The sequence below is a fragment of the Aedes aegypti genome, chromosome 2 (assembly GCF_002204515.2).
Source record: "Aedes aegypti strain LVP_AGWG chromosome 2, AaegL5.0 Primary Assembly, whole genome shotgun sequence".
Lineage (NCBI taxonomy): Eukaryota > Metazoa > Arthropoda > Insecta > Diptera > Culicidae > Aedes > Aedes aegypti.
The window spans coordinates 274,233,717-274,240,008 of NC_035108.1; positions in this window are offsets into that span (position 1 = coordinate 274,233,717).

Below are 6,292 nucleotides of genomic sequence, written 5' to 3' on the forward strand. Positions count from 1 at the left end.
CAGATATCTTTCTAGCATTATTTCGGGAAGCCTTCTGGGATACTTTCGAAAATCTTTCTGAGGATCCTTCAAATCCTTCTGTTAAGGATTCTTGCAGAAATTCTTCCCGAATTACCTCTAGACTCTAGGACTTTCCTGAATTTTTCAAGAAAACTGTTATTATTTCGACTATCTCTCTAGGATTCTTTCGGAAATTCTTCTACAATACCCCCAGATTTCTTTCTGTTATCCTGCTGGAGGACTTCAAAACATCTTTCAAAGATTCTTCCAGAAATTTTACTGGAATTTTTCAAGAAATTCGGCTGGGATTCTTCCGTAAAACCTGCCGAAATTCATCCGGAAATACGACTGGAATTCTGCTTGAATGATAAGCATTCAAGAATTCCACCGGAAGTTTTTGTGGGATTCAACCGTAAATTGTCCTGGTATTTTGTTTAAACACATTGAGATTCTTAGGGAAAAATATACAGGATTCTTAAAAATATCCTTCTGAAAATTCTTCTGGAAATTGCTTTGGAATTAAAGGAGGATTTCCGGAAGAATCCCAGGTCGATTTACAGAAGAACCACAGAGAAATCACTAAAATATTATCAGGAAGATTTCTAAAGGAATTATTTTAAGGATTCTCGTAAATTCCTGAAACAATCTCAGGAGAATTTCGAATGGATTTTGAATGTTTTTTTTTTACAGTGATATCCAAAAGAATCCCAGAAGTTATTTCGCAAGAACCCCTGAAGATTCAATGAAAAGTCACAGACATCCAGACGATTTCATGAATATTTTCCAGAATAATTACGATGTCCAGAAGAGCTCCAGAAAGATTTACGGAATAATTCCAAATGGAATTTCCAGAACCATTTAAAAGTCACTTTCAAAAGATGCTCAGAAAAAGAAATCAGTAATCAAAGAATCTCATAGGTATTTTTTTTAAAGTCCCAGTGACTGTCCGGTAGTTTTCTGGGAGGATTTCCATTTGAAGTCAAGAGGGATTTTCAGAAAATTCTGCCAAGGATTTAAGAAAATTTTCAAGGAAAATCAATGATAAATCACGAAAAAAATCAAAAACACTTCCTTATGAATTTCCAGAAGAATCACAGTTTTTTTTTTTCTCAAAAAATCTTAGAAAAAAATTCTAAAGAATCACGAAGGAATTTTCGGAACAATCCTGGATATACAAAATTATCTCAGGCAGAAACAATAAAATCAATAGCAATAAATAAGTAAGAATATAAGAAGGATTTCTGTAAGAATATATGGAGGATTTACAAACAATTACAGAGGAATTTTCGGATGATTGCCATAAATAAAGATTTAAAAAAATCCCTGTCATCTGGAAGATTCTTAGCAGGATTTTCGGAAGTATTCCACAGGGATTTCTGGGAGAATTCCATTGGGATTTACAAAAGAATTCCAGAGGACTTTCCGAAAGAATCCCAAGAATTTGCACGGAAGAAAGTGAAGTGAAATAATAGATTTATTTGATTTTGTCTCAGGCGTCTTTCCGAGAGTATTCTAGAATAATAGGTATAATCTAAGACATTTTTCGGAAAGAATCTCAAAGGGATTTTGAAGAACTTTCAAAGAGTTTCACGGAAGAAATACTGAAGAATTACGAGGAAAATATCAGAATTTAAATAATAATTTCGATTGGATTTCCAGAAAAAATCCCGAGAAATTTTGTGAGAATCCCCGAACCCAGATTTTTAAAATAGATTCCATTACACTGGAAAGCAATCATTAAATCATTTTCGGCAGAATTCCAGAATTTTACGGCAGAATTCCAGAATTTTACAGCAGAATCCTGAAAGGATTTCCATAATAACCCAAGATGGGTTTCTGGGATAGTCCAATAGGAAGTCCCAAGGAGGTTATTGGAAAAATCAGAGCGATCAAAGAAATAACTACATATAATAATTTCAGAAGGGTTTCTGAAAGAATCTCAGTGAATTTTCAAGATGTCCTCTAGCAACACAACTAATATATACTAATATTTACAACTCAATACTTAATTATAAATTGCGTTAAGGTGATTATAGAACAAAGCCACACCTCAAATTTTCAAAAGCACAAGACTTGAGAACCAAACAGCTCTCACCGTTGAAAATTTATCCCATTAGTCACCACCAGCAAGCAAGCAGATTGATTGGTTTTCAACGCAAACTGTTGTCAGATTCTCCAGTCTTGTGCCCTTGTTTGGCTTCGTTTTATAATCACCTTAAGCTGAGTGTACGCCATCCAGTTTGGGGGCGGATTGACGGTATCGAAGTGGATTAAAAACAATTATAGGAGAACGTGTGGGAAATACATATGAACTGCGCAGAATACATCAGACCGATTTAGCATTGCTGCGCACTTCCAAAAGCATTTTATTTTTATTAAAATGTTTGATAATAGTAGAACGACAATGATCATCAGTTGATTTTCCGCTACTGTTTTTTTTAATCACAATTGTTATTTCTTTCCGTGCACGCGCTCGGGAAATGAATCTGGCCATGGTGCAACAACCGCGCTACGCTCGATGAATCCTATGCGACAAAAATTGTCGGCGCTATCCGTCAAATTCGCTCACCAAAGCTATTTTGGTGACTTTAACATCACAGCTGTGACCATGGAAACAAGTGAATACGGCACCGCTCAAACGTCAAATTAGTGAACTCGTACATTGGTCCATTATGACGTGTGATTATTGTCGTCAGATATCTAAACTCTATTTATCTATAGGAAACAGGACGCTTCAGGACAGAGAATATTTCTGGATGAACGTTTTCCGACTTTACCAATACTGCTGACATTGCAAGGATTGCAAACTAGTTCTTTCAAAGACATAAGTCTACTAGGAAAATAAACATTTTCCTAGGCCTAATAAAAATGAACACACTCGTAGGATATAAGAGAAATCGGGTCGATTTCACATGAAACTTTATTCTATTCTTTAATTCTATTTGTTCAACTTAATTATTGCACCTTTGATTATGGAATAACTTCGTTTAGATTCATTATTGATTACGTTCCATGAGTATTTCTTCACGAATCATCAGATATTACTCGTGTTGACTGTAATGAAAAACATTTCCCCGCGTGAGATGCAGGTATCAGGTATCAGAAGGCCGGCTCCAAAGGCACGTTCCCCACCAGTTGGGAGATTTGTGCCATCGCCATATTTGAGCCTATTTCATCATCTACCCGATGGGAGAGGAAAGGGAAGGGAAAGATGGGAGGAAATAGGAGTGGGGACCCTTGAAGAGGGAAGATCGCATAAGCGAAATGAGAGCATGTAGCTCCATACCACAATGGGTTCGAACAGCGCCCTAAAAAGGGCACTGCAAAACGCATGAGCGTAAAGAGAGCCTATAGCTCATTACCACAGCGGGTTAAGAATAACAGGATGTCCTGAAGATTCAGGCTTCTGTATTCAGTTTCACTTAATAAGTGTTTACCAAGTAATTGGAATCGCAATTGCGCAAAAACTGGACAGTTACATATCAGGTGATACGAAGTTCCATAATCGGAGTCACAACTATCACACACAAATGAGTCAGCACGCTGAATATTTGCCATGTGATAGTTGAGTCGGCAGTGGCCTGTCAACGCCCTGACCAAGAGACTGCAATTCTACTTTGACAGATTTGTAAAATACTTCGCCACCTTTGGAGATGGCTCAGTAATATACAATTTCGTTTGACGACACGACTCCAAACTATTCCAATATTGCTTGTGCTGAGTTGCCGCCCAAGAGTTTATCTGAAGCTTTACCCAGCACTTCGAAATTGGAATAGCCGGCTCAGGGCCAATGAAGTCATGCGATGCTCCATCGCGAGCTAGCTCATCAGCCAATTCATTTCCAGCGATGGAAGAATGGCCAGGTACCCATACAAGGTTTACAGAGTTGACTGAATTCAGTTCCTCAATTTGAGTTCGACATGCGATAACAAGCTTCGACCTTGAGTTGGCCGAAGCGAGAGCTTTTATAGCAGCCTGACTATCTGAACAGAAGTATATGACTTTACCCATTACGCGCTGTTGAAGTGCTGATTGCACTCCACACATAAGAGCAAATATTTCCGCCTGAAAAACGGTGCAGTTTCTACCAAGTGAGTAAAACTGATTCAGCCATAGCTCACGAGAATATACTCCTGCACCAGCTCTACCTTCAAGAAGGGAGCCATCAGTGTAACATACTATATTGTTTGATATACTTCTTTCCAAATAGCCAGACGTCCACTCTTCCCGTGAAGGGAATTGTGTGGTAAATGTCCTGTAAGGAAAGTTACAAGCAATTGTGAGATCACTTGGAGCAAGGACAATTTTGTCCCAATTCACTAAAAGTGGAAACAACGAAGTGTGTGTAGATCTACGATTCACTGGATTTTTCTCCAGTAGATCCAGTACCCATAAACGGTAAGAGCAAGAAAGTGCTTCTTGTTTAAGATATATGTGTAGTGGCGCAACGTCGAAAAGGGCCTCGAGCGCTGCTGTGGGAGTTGTAGAGAACGCACCAGACATCGCCATCAAGCACATCCTTTGGAGATGGCCCAATTTTGATTGGATTGTTCTCACTTCGCCCTTTTGCCACCACACAAGACATCCATATGCCAATATTGGTCGAACAACTGTTATGTAAATCCATTTGATATATTTGGGTTTGAGGCCCCAAGTTTTACCAAAGGTTCGCCGGCATTGACCGAAGGCCATACAAGCTTTTTTGACTCTGAAATCAATGTGAGCTGTCCATGAAAGTTTGGAATCTAGAATGACTCCGACATACTTTACTTGATCAGTCACATTAATCTCAGTGCCAAAAAGACGTAAAGGTCGAATTCCATCGCGGTTTCGTCTTTCCGTAAAAAGAACAATAGATGTTTTATTCGGGTTAACCGAAAGGCCATATTGGCGACACCAACTCTCGACTACCTGAAGAGCACTTTGCATCAGGTCGAATAGGGTGCTTATGCACATACCAACTATCAGAGCTAGATAGTCGTCGGCAAATCCATAAGTTGGCAAACCGCAATTATTGAGTTGCCTCAATAGCGTATCTGCTACGAGATTCCACAAAAGTGGTGACAAGACTCCCCCTTGGGGACATCCGCAAACACTCAATTTTCGAATCGCTGCTTGACGCAATGTCGAGAAGAGATGTCGGTTTTTGAGCATTTGATGAATCCAATTGGTAATCATTGTAGGTAGCCCATGGTTTCGTGCGGCTTCCAATATGGCATCGAAAGACACGTTATCAAAGGCACCCTCAATATCCAAGAAAACACCCAAGCTCGATTGCTTCTGAGCGAATGCTTTCTCGATATCGTATACAACTTTGTGTAAAAGAGTCACAGTGGACTTTCCAGATTGGTAAGCATGTTGATTCACATGAAGAGGCATGTTTGCCAACTAAACATCACGGATGTGATGATCGATAATGCGTTCCAGACATTTCAGAAGAAAAGAGGTCAGACTGATTGGTCTAAAACTCTTCGCTTCCTCATACGACGCACGTCCTCCTTTTGGGATAAACTTTACAGTAATATCACGCCAGGATTTGGGAATGTACCCGGTAGCAAAACTGCTTACAAGTAGCTTTTTCAAAACATGTTTGATAGACTCAAATCCCTTTTGGAGCAGAACAGGATAAATCCCATCCGCTCCTGGAGATTTGAAAGGAGCAAAACTATTAAGTGCCCATTGAATCGATTCAGTAGTTACGATACTGCGAGCCGAGGCCAGAGACTCGTAACTACATGAAAAGACATTTGGTTCATCAGTAGATGCTATGTCCACACATCCGGGGAAGTGTGTATTGAATAAACATTCTAAAACTTCTTCATCGGAAGAAGTAAAGTCACCATTAGGTAAGCGAATTTCGTTCACTTGGAAATCCTTAGATTTTGCAAGAATTTTGTTCAACCGACTGACTTCACTCAAACTGGAAACATTTGTACAAAGGTTTTTCCAGCCGGATCGTTCAGCAGAACGAAGAGCCTTCTTGTAAGCCTTGCGAGCTGACTTGAACGACTCTGATCCAGCTGAACGGCGTCTGTTCCAACTCCTTCTACATTGTTTCCTGAGTCTAGTCAGATCGGAATTCCACCATGGGGTCCCTCTTGTAGTCTTTACAGACCGCAGAGGACATGCTTCTTCAAAAGCTTCCATAATGTAGGATGTTGTAGTATCAACGGCATCATCCAGATCACTTGGATTTTCAATGGACGGAGAATATCCATGAAATTTGGTCGCAACCAATTCAATGTAGAGTTCCCAGTTTGTTGACCGGGGATTCCTAAAACGCAAAGTCTGC